General features: G+C 34.4%; 1 protein-coding gene across 1 annotated transcript in view; it reads right to left on the bottom strand.

Annotated features, from left to right (window-relative positions):
• Positions 1–16,607, bottom strand: part of Glurb (metabotropic glutamate receptor B) — a 306,906-nt gene that overhangs the window by 132,321 nt on the left and 157,978 nt on the right. The window lies entirely within an intron of this gene.

The following is a 16,607-nucleotide window of genomic DNA, read 5'->3' as shown; positions in this document are numbered from 1 at the left end:
CGTGAGTACAAGGGGCAACCGAGGTAACGTTTCAGGAAAATCGTTACGTCGTCTTAATGTCGTGGCTTCGCTATGCAACCTTGTCCTATTAAGATACAACAAACGACATGACGTTGATTATGCGGTCGCTTAATTGTTGGACCGACGGCTGCAACCAGAGATTATTTCAATGACGCTTTATCTGTTCTCGAAGCTGTATTTACTTGATTACATATCAGCCACATTTCTATGAATAGGCATTCAAAATTTTCTTTCTTTTCACAGCAAATAAATCTCTATCTTGTTTTATCTATAGCTGTGAATTATCTTCCAAATTACCTTCTACACCTTAACGTCCTTTGCAAAAAGAATATTGGAATGTCAAACTAATAAAAATATTTTGTATATAACGTAAACTAACATAATCTACCAAAACCGATAATCGGGCTTTTCATCTCACCTTTTATGGGAAGGTTTCCAACTTACCTTTTATGAAATCCACGGCCATTTCGAGGCCGTACGTGTCCTTATCGCAGTCGTCTAGGATGTGTGCTCCAATTTTCACACCTGGCACAATACCCTCTTCGTTGAGCTTATCCAACGTGTAAAGCATCGCCTCGAGTGCCTGCACGCCTCCTTGCGGCATCACAGGGCCACAGGTAACCGTTTCCCCCCTTTCATGCACCATCATTAAACCTCCCAACACCAAGTCACCCTCGACCACAGCTTCTTTTTTCACCAGCCAGTTGCCCGAGATTGGCGTGTTTTGATCCATCGATCGAAATTGCCGGCGACCGTGTCGAATCAGATGATGTGTTTCCGGGTTCTCAAACCGAAAAGGATACGCCCACTCGCGAATCCAGTCATCGTGATTGTTATACCTTTCCTCGCCTATCGATCTACCACCGTCGAAACTTTCGATGAAATCCGTTGATTTCTCACGATCGATGTAATCATCGTCGTTGAAACGAATTTCCTCGAAATTATAATAATCGTCGCTCGGCTCGCGATGGGCCGCGCACATGCATCCGAGCAGGGCAAGCAGCAGAAGCTTCATGACTTCATAGTTCTGAATGGTTGGGCTCTTGAATGGTTGTGGTTAGTCGATGACACGTTTTCCTTCGACAAGTTTGATGTAGTTGAGCTTTAGAGCGATAATGCTTGCTCTTTAGCAAAGTTGTTGAATCGACCGTTTTTGGGAAGCATTGTCGTCGAAACACGATATTCAGTTTCTTCGTGTATGAAATCGCGCATCGTGATGGCGAATGACGGTATCGTGGCCTGCCTGTTTCGGAGAAGAAATTTCCATTTGTTTCACTTTCCAAAGGAGTTGAGCTGAGCATTATTCGATGGTAATTGTTGAAGTTTCGTGAGATTAAGCGGAGGTACGAAGAATGGAAATTGATGCTGTATTGCGGCGAGTTACAGGCCAATGGTGATTGTACTAGAGAGATTTATCAGCATAATTTGTGTAATCGTTCGTTCCACGGTGAATCATCATATCGTTTTCTAATTTTTAATACCTGATTTGTATACTTTCTTCTTTGTTATTTATAATTAATTTTATATTTATTTCATATTGTCAAAGCGTTAAAATACATTTCGATTGTATGTACATAAAGTTTCAAGTTTAGGAAAACCTTTAGGTTCGAAGCATTGATTTGTTGGAAAGAGTGTCTGAAAGCAAACAGTATACGTCGAAGTACATAAATAAAACGTTCTGTTTGGTGTTCATTAAATTGAATGTTCATTAAAATTTGAAAATCAATCAACTACTCATGTCGCGTGTATTTTATTATTTATTCGTGAAGTAAAAGCTTTTCGATTTGCGAATCGTCTCCGACGAGATTGAATGCTCGTAGTTTCATATTGTCGCCAAATCGGCATCGTGAATTTCTCACTAGTTTGCACGTAGCGGGCCCAATGACGCTTTTCAACTTCTCACAATTAATATTTAATATGAAATTCATAAACACTGTTTAAAACTGTTTTCTTTCACTTTTGAAGTTTTTCATTTAGAGAAAAACAAATTTTGAAATTAACACGAAATTAACAAATGTAAGAATATTTAAATTGTCCACCTGGATTTATATTACGGAACAATCTGTTAACTATTGTTTCATTACTCCTTCGCAAACAACATTTTCTTTATATTAAATTTCGCACAGAAAGTTAATTGACACCCACTACTAACCTTTTCTTATAATTTCGTATTTGTTACCTCTTATTTTCTTCCTATTTAACGATACATCTCGATTTAGAAACGAGCTTTTGATGAAACGAAAGAGTTCTGTTTGTGAAATTCTAATACTTAACGTAAATTAACTTTGAAATGTATTTCTCACGAAGGATTTAGTCTTTAAATGTTGAACTGTGTAAACAGATTTTGATTTTTGAAATAGGATAATGATAATTTTATTTAAAACGGAAATAATAATTTAAATCAATTTAAAAATGTTTTGTCTCGAACACAATTTTATTTATGAAATCTTCAATTTCGTGGTTTAATTGAGTACCATTCTTTCAAGATATAACGCGCACGGTAATTGTGTTTTGATGAATATTTTGTTAAAAAGTGAAATAAAACTTACAGATTTCAAAATATATTTCCTTCTGAGAAACAGGGAAAAACCAAGGAGGATAATTTGTTTATAAACCACTTCGATTTTCGTTAGATTTAAGACAAAGATAAGATTTTGGATCAGAAGTCTGAGATCTAATCGATTGATTACACGTATAGTATGGGCCAAGATATAACGATATATCGTAAATTAGGAAACGACGCTGTCTAATATTATTTATAATAATACTACAGTAATATTACTGACCAATTCTATTCTTCAAGATTTCGAATAATAAAAAGGGTGGCGACTAGTGGCTAACATTACTTCAATTACAAATGAAAAGAAGAATTGAATGTTAATTATTATTTTATCAATATAAAACGAGATGGACAAATTGTAATATAAATATAAATTTTTATTTCAACATACTGTATAGATATGATATATTGACTCTACTAACAATTTTTACGTATCTGACAAAGGTTTGCTTATTTATTCATACTTCTGACAATTTACTTGTTATGACACATGCGTTAATTTCATATCTGACTGATTTCACGACCTCGCTATATCGTGGTCTATATTACCTATGGCCCAAATAATTATAACTTTTACATATCAACGGGATCAAAGGCCAGATTACAAGTAGCACGAAAGAAACAGCGAAAAAACTATCGAGATTTTTTGATTGGATAATTTTGCTGGAAAGTTGTGGAACGCGCGGACCAGGCGGTACCAAGACGACGAAAGTTTAAATTGCTTGTGATTTTCATCGGGTCGGTCGCGTCGATAACGACCTGACCCCTCTACGAAACTAATTACAAACTTCGACATGCGGTCTCCTTTCGTGTCTTCCACAGCTCGTCGAACTTCCTTTTTCACCGCGTTTATTCCATCGATGTTTCGTCAGAGCTTCCCGCTGGTAATTTATTACGAAAGCTAACCTGTTGCACGCAGGATTCGCGAATGTTTCGTTCGCCTTCTCTACGAAATTCATTCTCTGACACGTTATTCCCTCCCATCCTCCTCCTCCCCCGGCCTATGCGTTTTTCGGCGATATCTCGCGTTTTTGAAACGCGACAACCGTGACCCAGCCATCGTAACTCGAACTAGATCGTGTTACCTGTTGCATTTTTCTACTGAAGAAACAGCTTTCGGTTGCAGCGGTTCTGACTGGTCGTGAAACGATCGCAGATTGCCTAGAAAGTTTCTCGACGACGATCGATATCGAGTACCTCCGACGCCTTGCATCGTTTCTAGTCGACGTGTTCCAAGTGGCGCTGTCGTATCTTTCGATGGCCACTTTGTCAGATGCGTACAGGAGGACGGTGTATTGTGGCGATTCGAGGGTTTTCTCTCGAGGATTCACTCGACGTGGAATAATCGAGGTGGCTATTGGATGGAAATAGAGGGGTTGAAATGTGGATTTTCGGAGGACGTTTATTGGAATGGTTGGAGGAATAATCGAGCTGGTTATTGAAAAGAAAACAGAGTTTCGTAGAAGAGGTTTAGCGAAAGGTTGCTGGATTCGTTTTATAAATTGTAATTAGATGGAAAACAGGATTTGAAAGGCGAATTCTGGGAAAAATTTTGGTAAAAGATTAATGGAATACTCGAGCTGGTTATTGAAAAGGAAACAGAGTCGGCAAAGGGAATTTTGAAAACCATTTTGGTGGTAAGTTGGTAGATTTGTTGTATAAATTATAGTTAGATGGAGGAAAAAGTTTAAAAGATGGATTTTCGGAGAAACTTTGCTGGTATGACCGGTAGAATAATTAGGCTGGCTATTGAAAGGAAAAAGTGTTCTAGAGGAAAATTTTTATAGTAGATTGGTAGATTTATAGAATATAAATTATAATAGAATTGGGTTTGAAAGGTGGATTATGGAAAAAAACTTTGATAAAAAATTAATACAAAAACCGAGTTGATTATTGGGCAGGAAACAGAGTTCAGGAGATGAATATTAAAAAGAACATTGATAGGAAATTGATAAATGTTTTGTTCATATTAAAAAATGTACTTTCTTGTAGAGTGGAATAATCATTTTCAATCAGGATGATGGATCGTCCTCGGAAATATCTAAGTTTTCTGTTTAAAAAACGGAATTTGTTACTAAACTGTTTTACTAATTTGTTTCTAAGTAAATAATGCTCGTGTGTGGTCAGACAAGGAGTCGAAACTACATCTGCAATTAAAACTATTCTTTTACAATTTTATTCTCCGACAGTATATTTTGTTATTTTTTTTTATTAAACGAATTAAAATTTTAATCAAATTATATTTAAAATTAATTTAACAAAAAATTATTGTACTTTTGTCAGTACATATTTTAATATTTCGCTACTCTTGCCATCTCGTTAATTGTATAAAAAAATCATACCTCACAAAAGAATTGATAATATCATATCACATGAAATGGTTCTTCCTAGTATTTAATGAGCAGTTCAATAATAATCATGCACAAGCAGATAGACAATGAATGCGAAAATTCGGCTTGGTACAATTCCTACTGCTGCATTACCGTTAATGGACACCAATAATTATCTAAATATTCTCATGCTTATTTAATATATTTCGCAATTCTGAGGATTGTAACGATTTGCTTATATGGAAATAAAATATAAATATTTATATCGTACCATTATTCACTGGTCATAAAAAAATTATATTGATTAATCGAATTAATGTTATGTTACACGTAAATGTAATTTGTCCTGTATCACTGTTTGATTATTGCAGACGAGAAGATCGTGAAAACGATAGGAAATTAAATGAATGATTGTTACTAACATATAGATTCATATCGGAATTGGGAGCATGCATATGATTTTTCTAATTTTTATAAAAAAATTATATCATTATGAAATCTCTGATATGGAAATCTATATAACTTTTGGAACTTTCTCATAAAAAGAGTACTGAAAAGTAGCAATTCTCGAAGGAAATTATTTTCCTAAAATCAGTCGAACACAATTTCTCAATAAACCAAAAATATTTTCATTCAACTATATCATGAATTACGAATAAAATTCTTTTCATTTTTTATTTTTACATGAACGTAAATTATTTTTCCAAAATATATAAGTGAAGTATCTAAAAATAAATTATACAGTAAAAACGAATTTTATATTGATAATATGCAACACGATATATACGAACAAAGGACTTTTCGAGATAACTCGGCAAATATCTGTGAATAGAATTGATTTGATTATTAACGAACTTGTTTAAGAAGACGAGCACAGAAGAATGGAACTCCTCCGGTGGAAAATAACTGGTTCGCGAGGCGCATCTGTTCGATCCTACGAGTATGAGACTAATCTTTAAGCTTATTTGCTCGACTAGGGGTGCATGATCTGCGCGATTAATAGGCTCGGTTATCGGTAGTTCGGTGATTAAACTTGTTTTTTCCAAGGGAAACATTAATTACGGTACGAAGGAAATATCAATACAGTACGACTTCGCTTTTCTCCTATTTCTTCGATAATAAAATTTTTAATTAACGAATTTTATACTCTTAAAAGTCGGACCACTTACAAATTCCTCGTGAAAAGAAGCATTTCTTTCTTTTTCCCTTCAGTTTTACAATCCCTTTCTCTTGACTCGGTAAGTGGAAATTACCAACGCGGGGACCTTTTAGAAATTTCCAGGATTCTTTCAATGGCTGCTTCGGGATTATTACACGAACGTGGAAAAGTATATTTCAAAATGGTGTTCTCGCCTTACCCTTCTCGAAATGTATTTACCAGTTCATGATGGAATTGGTTCCTGGATAACGTTCTCGCGTGCGGAACCAGCACCGGCAAATTACAATAAAACCAAGCGGTTGCCGCTTAACGAATGTGATATTTTTCACCGGTCTTCTCTCGTCAAGCTCTATCGTCGAGGAACCCCAGAAGCAATCTTGCAAAGTGGTTCTCGCGTTATTTCATCTGCTAACCGTAATTGTCAGAGAATTATTTTTTCCCTCATTTTCGTTTCCTGTGTTTTTTCAATGACTCTCGTTAACCAGCGTGTTCTCTACTTTTTCTCGAGCAGATCGTTAAATCAGAGATACTTCCTTAGGTGTCTAAATCGTATTCTAAATATTTTTTCGAACATTAGTTTCCTAATATATTGAATTTTTCCTAGTGGATCGAACGATTACACTCTCGAATATGTCATACGATTTAAAAGGATAATTAAATGATGCTTACGTTTCTTCGCGTTGATAGAATTTAGTAACAGAAATTTGACAGAATTCTTCGATAAGACGGAGAAAAAACGTGGAAGCGCGAAAAACGTGGGTTTGATCCTTCCGTCCACCTGTTTGATTCTTCTTACACATTTCTTAGCCACAGTTACGACACCGCGATATACGATATCCTACGTTTTCCATCCGGTGGAGTCTTCAATTTCAAACAGTTTCTCGATTTATGCTTATACAATTCTCACAATAAAACGAAATAAAAATTCCGTACGTCCCACGAAGGGATAGTCAATGTTCTGAAAGTTTCTTAAATTCTTACAACGGTTGAATCACAATGAAATGAAGCCGCAAACACGAGCTGGCATAGAAAAGAATCTCTAGTGACGGTGGTTTCAGTTCCGTTGAGATATCTGATACTTCTCTGTCATGATTTCATGACTTTCCGACATCGTGTCACAGAAAGCCGCTCGAGTAGTAGGAGCACGCGCGCGCGGCTCCGTGCCGTAGCAGCTACTGACTGGCTGTGCGACTGCATCAACACTACCGTCCTGTGAAACGTATCAACCCTCCACCACCCTCTACAATCCCCGTTTGCTTCGTTCCCTACTACCCTACCTTTCTCTTGCTTCTCCCTCCAAACCGTCATCTCGTGTTTCACGCCTACTATTATCCGAAGGCCTCTCTGTTTCTTTCATTGTCTTACCAGCAGCCGCTTAAATCGTAGATCACGATTCCTTTCCTAGGTTAGAGAGAAAAATAAACGTGCTGGTAATAAAAATACAGAAGAGTGGAAAGGCTGAATTTTCTTTATTGTTTTTCCCAGAAAAAGTCTCGAAGACTGGTTCGTTCGTCGGTTGACTACCATCCTTAATCTTTTAAGAAGTACTTCGATAGATTATTGCCGTCGAACGTTAGAAGCTAATCCTGCGATGGCCAGAATTGCGAATGAGGAACTGCTGTGCTGAAGAGGCAAAAATGAAGGAGGATGTGGAAAAAAAGTAATGAGAACGAGAGTGTCTTTTATTCATTTCTCGAACAATCCCTCGGGGGACCGGATGTGTCGGTCATAAGGGTGAAATAGGCCATTGATAGGATCTAGTCTACTTTGCTTCTTCTCTGCTTGAGGATTTTTTTTACAATGGTTTCTTCGCGAAGAAAGTTGGTTTATAGAGACGAGAGTGATGAAAGATGAATTCGAAAATATTAGGAATGAATGGATAGGATGAGTTTTTTTTTTTGAAACAACGCTAGGCAAAATCTGTTAGTGTGATCTTGGTTTCTAAATCTTTGTTCTCAAGTATTCCACATATATTTTACCGCAGTTTATTTACTGGGTCATTCCACCTTGGGTTTACTCTACTTTGCTTTACTCTGTTTTGCTTTTTCTTCATTGAAATTTCTTTTTGAATAGTTTTCAAAGAAAGTTAGTGTGCAGAGGATGAGAGTGGTAAAAGATGAACTGGACTATGTTAGAATATTGGAGTATAACTTAATACGACAAGTTTCTTTTCTACGAGATGGTGTTAGACAAAATTTGGTACTGTAACCTTAATTTCTAATCCTTTGCACGCTAGTAACCTACATCTAGTCCAATCGAGATGTTTATTTTATCATTTATTTTATTTTACTTTGCTTTCTCTACATTTATAAACTTCTCTAGAATAATTCGCGAAGGATAATCTTCCATCTAATTGGTAATTTATCTTTTTCAGCATTGTATTAGGTTGTCCGAAAAGTTTCTTTCGTTCTATGAGAAAATAATAGACGCACAACGTTTTTTATTTTATATTATTTTACCAAATTACGTACGATCCATTTTGTTCTGTTGATACAAACACCGCAACATTTCACAGATTTGGTTTCACGTTTGTATGAAGGTGCACTATTGTAAAAGACACGTTTGCGAAAAAAAGACACTTTTATAATGTTTTATTGTTGTTCTAGCATGCTCAAAAATATAAACTATAAATTTTGTCAAATATATAAATGAATATATAAAGCTATAAACGAATTAATATACAATTCTCTATATTTATAAATATTTGGATAAAATCATAGGTGTACAAGTAATAGGTGTATAAGTAAAATTTAGCAACAGAACTTTCTAATAAGCCTAATAAATTTCTAGGATCTCATTGAAAATATAAGTCTTCGGATTTAACGCAGTTTAGTTATATATGTATATCGTACGCCTGTATATAGTATGTTTTGTTCGAGGAAATGATGGAACTCTGCGCTTTACTGTTTCGAAGTTGGTAATGTATCGAGTTCTCATGAAATTCGGGCATCGAAGTTAACCGGTCTCGTGTACCGATACTCGGCATCTAGTTCTCGAAATAGGAACTATCCGTGAGCGCAAAACTGACGGCAGGCGTCCAATTATAGGGGTGGGTGAATCGTTTAGCTGTGTCAGGAAGACGTGCTATTGTTGAGATAGTACGAAATCTAAGAGCACACACACGCTACACCTTTCAGTCGCCGTCGATCTAGAATAATCGAAGTTCTCGATTGATCTAATGAAACTTTCCTCCCAGCGATATATATATACCTGCATTTACCGAGATTAGATGCGAACTTCTCTTCTAGTTTTATTACCTGAAACTCTGTCTACTCTTTTTCTTTCTCGTTTTATCCTTTCTTATACCATTTTTCTTTTTTAATAGCAAGATCAATCGGGTGACTTTGACCCACTAACGAATCGGATGAATAGGCTTCGATTTTCAACACTTTGGTGGTTTTTCATATTTAGTTTGCTAAAGAAAAGAATAACAGATGTTTCTTACATCTTGAAGATTTAGAAGCTATTTTGAAATTGATACAATTTTTTATGTTCACTACCAGATACGATAAGTTGCAAGTGTTTGGCTTTCAAAGGAAGATAGATGTTTTTTTAAATTTTGTTTAAAACAATAGTAGGTGACTTGATTATTATTTGTTATTGGATCATTTTAAAGTTTTAAATTCGTTCCATTACAAGATCAAAAATTAATCACCACGAAGTAATTCTAAATATGATGGTATCGTTCCTGCAGATTTAATTTGATATCTTATATTATAAATAAAAATATAGTAATGAATTAAAAATAGACAATCAATGACAAACCAAATTATTACGCTTGAAATATCGATTTTCATAATGTCAATTCAATTCATCTTTCCCAGTTAATCAACATTTTTTATCATATTGGACAGTCATCTATTCTGATGTTTTTATTATCGTGTCACATATGCATTACTATATCTTTCCGCTTATGTATTAATCTTTCTTGTATTCGTCACTGTATAATAAAAGTATACTCGACAGAAATATTAACATAATTTTCTTTGCAATTCTCTCGATTAGTTATTCTTCCCACTCATATTGAAAAAAGTGGACAATTTCGATTCGATTTTCACTTGGGACGTATTTCACCGATGAAATTCATTCGATGAAGGAAAGTGACATTTTAAAAATATTGTGGTGAAAAGACGTCAGTCAAGTTTCCATATTTAAACGCCTCTTCGAATTTAGTTCTTTCCCTTCGTTCGCCAGTTATTTCTCTTTTTCGTGAAATTCTAACACATTCGAAGCTGTGAAAATATGAATGCTCTTGACAGAATTTTAAAAACAAGTCTAACATTTACGTTACTGTAATTACAATAATTGTAAAGAGGAATAAAAGAATTTTTAATACTTTAATCGCTTTCTCCATGTATTTTTTAAATATACATTTCATACATATTTTCGGGTCAGAAGATATTTTTATTTCCTGCATACTCATTTTTCAGGAAACTATTTCCGTGATAAACCTTCTGTCAGAACATGAAAAAGAGATAGAAAAATTAGAAAGAAGAAAGGAGTAATTCAATCCAGCAAATTGCTTCCTCTTTTGGTTATTTAATGAAAGTTTAAGATCGATTTCCTTGTTGGAAAATGAATTCTCGTAAAGAAGTCGGAAGTTTTTCGTATCGTAAAGCCAGTTACACGGTTCTTCTAATCATTTCACGTCTAAAAGATTGTGTAAAAGACAGATCTCTGTAAGAATGTGCAAGGTACTTGATAGATAAATCTTAATAAAATATATTACGTCTTTTTCTTGTTTCTCGTTTTGCTATATATTTAAACAAAATCAATTCTGAATATTATATTTTCATAGATAGAAATACGATGGCTACAAGAAGAATTTGTATCCTTGTATCCTTATCTTTAAATGAACGATCTTTTTATTAGGTTTTATATTTCATTTTGATAGTATTAGAATTTAATATGGACTTAATTACTTAGCATAGAAATGTTGTAATAAATAATATAATGGATTAAAAGTAATTTCTGTAACACTGTGCATAGTGCCTGAAAATTACTTTTGTCATTTATCAGACCAATTTTAAAACACAAAATAATTTTATGAACTATCCACAAACATTCTCGATCACCTTTAATAGATTTGTCATAATAAAAAGATTTGAAAAGTAATACTTTTAGAGACACCCTTTATATTTTCTTATTTAAATATTAAACGATAGCCATATCACTTTCCCTTTTATTCTCTCTCTTTCTATCTCCCTTTATCTTCCTCTCTCGATTTAATTAAGTTGGGAATTGGTGCAGTCTTTTACCTTCAACCGCGAAAATGTGTTTTCCCGTGACGAACGATTCGCTTTTAAAAATCCTTCTGACAGCTCGGTGACAGTCATGATGAACAATCAAGTTTTTTAGTCAAGCCGATAAATTGATTTGTCACTCCCTCTCCGACATATCTCTTTTTTCTCTCTGAACTTTTGTCTTTTCTTTTTATTCACTCTTTTTAATGTAATTTAATCGCGCTCGTCGCGTTGAAAAGTTTGAAGGAGAATGAGCGCAAGTGGTATGCCTCGAAACTTGTAGATTAGTATCGTAGAAAATATTATAACTGTGTTATTCGGGTACTATACAGCATCGGTGGTATCGATTTTCGACGATAGAAAACTGCACTTTCCTATATTAAATTTCCTTGTTATATGCGTATGGAAAGAAAATTGTTCCGTAGGCAGTTTGACTTTCTTCTTTTTAATCTTTTTGTGTTACCTTTCGTTTGTATGACTTGGAAATAGATAGAGTTTCCTGAAATTGAAGTTACTCGAACTTTAGATAGTTGGAGTTTTCACGATACGTCCGTTATCCGAGACTCTAACTAAAAGACTCTGACACTAGAAGTACTGCAATGATCTTAATAAGCAGTTCGTGATCTTTTTACGAATTTAAGGAACGAACTTAATTTAAGAATATAAAAATTTAATTTGTAGATTTTCGTAAATTTGTAATTTTTCATAGAAATTCCTCACATTTACAGTGCTGCATTTCTAAAAATTTAAACGATCCTTTGTGTAGCGGCATACGAGTCAACGAAAGATTTGAATCGGGAGATACTCATATTGTTATGTCTTGGAGTGCCAACGTTGTTTTGGTTTGCTAGGTTTAAAGGTAAACAAACTCCAGACAAAACATTATCGCTGTTATTCGTAATCGTAATACCACCAGTCGATACAAATGGACAAACATGCTCTCTAGAACAATCATTATAGCGAGTCATACAGTCGAATAGCGTGCGTAGAGTTGAACAGTAGCATTGAGCGAGCGACGATTACAGCCGGCATATACTATCTCTGTATTTGTATTTAAAGTGATTTTAATATACACTGATTATTACAGTTTTATCACTCGTCTCTTTAATAAACCAACGTATAATAATCCACTTCATTCGTAAAATATATTTTTATTTTTCTCTAATTTTGTGATATCCGTTTGTTAAATCTTTTTTCCCCGAAATGTAAATATTTATGTTTCCGTGTTTTAATCGTCGATGGTTCTAGCGTTATATTTATAGCAATAGTAATTCATCTACAGTAAGAAATTATTGGCCAGCTTCTAAGTAACGTATACAGTAAGCTTGCGCGATGAATACCTGCAACTCCACTGCATCTGGTTTCTGTGAAATTTAGGATACTGACCACACATTCCTCACTGGTATCCCTACATTTCCTATTAGTACATATTGCTTTCCTACAATGTCTTACTTAAGAATATTTATTAATCTTTATAATTATTTATAATTGATATCATATTACTTCAAACATTGCAATTGGTAGAATTCATCAATTAAATAGTGATTGATAAAAATGTTTATAAAACTTCATGCCCATCTTTAATTTATTTTATTTCAACGATTGTCAATATTTAAACTTTTACAAGATAGAGAAAATCGTTGAGTTGTATGGTATAAATTATAACAACTTGCAAACATTATGAAAATATTTTAAGATTAACTTTTATAATATGTACTCCTTAGCGTCGAAAATAAGAGAAACTTGGAAATGTTTAAGAATTGAGTTATACGCATCCTGCTATACCAATTTCTTTTACATTAGGAAATCAATTAGTAATACAGTTAAAAGATTTTGAATTTATTGCTGGAGAGGATTTAGTTATTGGGATTTTTCTACGAAAAGGAAAACAGAACGTATATAGTCAGACACGGTGGACAATTAATGTATGTATATATGACATTGTATTGTATAATATGTAAACCGCTTCTGGTTTGAACATGTAAAATTTTCACAACGTTATGCATACTTAATATTAATTCGATACAACTTATGTATAATTCGAAATTTTGTTTGTCTGTAGAGCAGTAGTTATAATTAATCACAGTTGCTTGCATTGATATATCTACTTTAATACTAATTACAGTTATTATTATCACTATAACATCAAAATCATTTACACTGTTGGACATTTTTTTCCACCATAAAATTTATATTACTTTAATCATTCTAAAAGATTTAGAAACCACCGTGTCTCAGTTAACGCGTTAATGTACTTAAAGTTAATTGAACTAATTAGTATGTAAAGCTATTAAAAATACAATGGCGTTCAGATATTTTTTGTAGCCGCTGTATATTTATTAAAATGAATCGTTTGACGAACAAATTCGTAATCCCTGAATCGAATTTAACTTGGTTAAGCCTAACACGTGTACATACATAGCTGTAACGTAATAAATAAGAAAGGCAATTATACCGTATCGTGGTCTGCCACGATTTACAACCTAATAGCGGTCGTAATAAATATCGCGTAACAATGTTGGCCATCGTGGTTGGCAGTTGGGAACGAGCGTAAAAGACGACCGACATTATTATCTGGATTGCTTCGCGAAGCATCCAAGGGCTGTCGCCCCTTTCTTCCCTCTGCCCTTCTCGCACCAAGGAAACCATCCCTCCAGAGAATCATGGAAGTGATAACTAAGTATATTGGAAAAAGCTTCTTCGGGTAGTTGGCGTCAACTGTGTCCAAACGAACCTTTTATAGATACTTTGTCGGAAGTTTCAAGAAATTCAGTACTTAGTTCGAGATCATTTGAGGTTAAGGTCAGTTCGTAATAGGAATTAATCGAGAACGTATCGATATTTGATGGCTGCTTAAAGAGCTGCTAGAAGAGCTGCCGAGTGGTTAGTAATCGAACAGAGTGAAGGAAAATTAATAGTGCTTCTTGTTGATTTTATCAACAATCTGTCGAAGAGTGTTTAAGCAAATTGTCAGATGGAGTGTAAACGAATTAAAGGATTAATAGTTGACGAAGGAATCAAGCGAAGTTTCAAAGTGGAAATTGAAACTGAATCTCCAGTAACGTTTGTGTTAAAGAACTTTTTTACTGCTTGCGATGTTTGCTTTGAAATATGCCTCCGTCTTTCTTTTTTATTTTACTGTTCCGTCGTACGGTTCTTTCAAGGAAAGTAATTTCCTTGAAACCGTTTTCTCAACGTGTAGTATAGCTTACTATAAACAAGGCCTCTAATTATTTCCGTGGTTAAATTGGTCAATTATCTCGTACTATCAAATTGTTAACATAATTGTATCGTATCTCATTGCGATATTTGCGTCGCAATAATATTCACGTGTTCGAAGAGAGAAATTCAAATGGAATAGACTCGCATGGAATATTGTTAATTTCATCTCGATGAAAAATTTCACGCAATAATCAATTGCACAATGAATTGCAACAATAAAATATCTCCATATTGTATAATTCATTTTGGTTGCTATAAAAATAAAATATTACTTTTTCCATATGATTAGTTTCCATCGATTTTACGGAAAATATTTATAATTTATATTTTATATTTATCTACACAACTGTATGTTATTATAATTATGACCCATATTTTCCTTTTACATTTTATGTTTTCACAAATTTATTAGCATGTGAAAAACGTCACATTTGCATGGTGACTGTAAATTCTATTAAACTCCAAACAATTTTACAAAATATTTTTCGTAAAAGAGAAAGAAGAAAGGGAAGAATAATTTTTATGTTCATGTTTGATACGTAATGACTACGAATAGAAAGGCGAGTGACATACGAACAAAAGTACGACTAGCAACCCTATTCGTTAAGGTCGACCAGAAAATCTGTTCCGGACACGTTAGAAATCGGCTCGCATTCACGCCGCCGGAGGAAAATAGATTAGACATGTTTTTACGTAGTTACTTAGGAGATCCGTAGAGAATGAGGCGAAGTGCCTTCGGAAATTCGTGCCGGAAGACCTGCGCTTTGCCGATAAATTTTCGCAATAGAGGGCGGAGATAAGGGCGTTGTTAACCGGCCGGAGAGTACCGTGTAATCGTGCGTGATTCGCGAAGAAAACTCAGATCTTTTTGTGGAAATCCTTCCTTCCCTTAATCGTACAACTGATCTAGGGTTTCTCGAGTTGCTAACTTGACCTTTTTCACGTAAAAAAAGGAAGCTTTTTCATTGCCGATACTCCTGTGTTTTTGGCCTTCGTCGAGCCTTAATAATATTTGTAATCAATAAATTGATAATAAAACACATTCATATATTTTGTTCTTAATTTTTACTTGCTGATACTTCACTCTGTCTCTGATTGATTGATAATTCCCTAATTTTAATTTGTCAGTCATGTACGCATTTTTCACAAACATTGAAGCTTGCACCTGTATATTCTTCCTTTGTTTTTTAGAACTAAATTGCTGTGAATTCTTCATTCATACTATAATCTCAGATACTGATAACGTTCCACATCGAGTTTCATAAATATTTTTCTATCGCTTGAGTTCTGTTCCATAACTTCTTCAGCCGTTCGATAAAAATCTATCGCTCCTTCGTATGAAACATTGATAGAATAGTAATAATAGTGATTAAGGTAATCGGTATGTTGTACAGGTGCTTTATATGGCTGGGTATCTCGAGAGTTACTGATTTAAGTAGTATAGGCGGGTCCCTAGTCAGACGAGTAGTCTACTGCGTCTTATCGACCATCCTTTCGAAATCCACATTGTGTCTCTTATTTCAGGCCGATTTTCATCTTAACAGACGTACGTTTATACGCTCTTTCAAACTTTAAATAGAAGTTCTTAAACAGGAGAAACTTATTTCTCAAACTAGTTGCAAAATTGTCATATTCCGTGTTAATCAGAATCCGTAGTTAATCTTTGTACCTAGTTACATTGTTATCTTGTGCTCGAATTTAAAGTCTTGTATTGTGAACTTATTAAAAAAAGAAATAAAGACACACTTAGTTTCAATTTTTTTATATTTCTTTAATATCTCTCGATTTTCTGATAAATGTTTTTGAAGCTACTGAAATTTGTATATTTCCTTTGTAAATTTCTATATTCCCCGTTTAATAATAGAGGCGATTGTTGGACACGTCGGAGAAAATTAAGAATCTCCCGATGGAGTGGTTGGAAATTTCTGCCGGCCTCGAGATTCAACGAAGAGTCATTTGCCATGGAATTGCGAGCTCGCTGGTACGATTTCTATAATACACCCGTGAGATAACTCCAGTCGTTAAGCTGTCAACCGTGAATATCTAGTAATCGACTTTCATTCAGTCCGCTT

The sequence above is a fragment of the Bombus fervidus genome, chromosome 10 (assembly GCF_041682495.2).
Source record: "Bombus fervidus isolate BK054 chromosome 10, iyBomFerv1, whole genome shotgun sequence".
NCBI lineage: Eukaryota > Metazoa > Arthropoda > Insecta > Hymenoptera > Apidae > Bombus > Bombus fervidus.
Note: the sequence above shows the minus strand (reverse complement) of the source record. Positions and strands in the feature narration are given on the sequence as shown.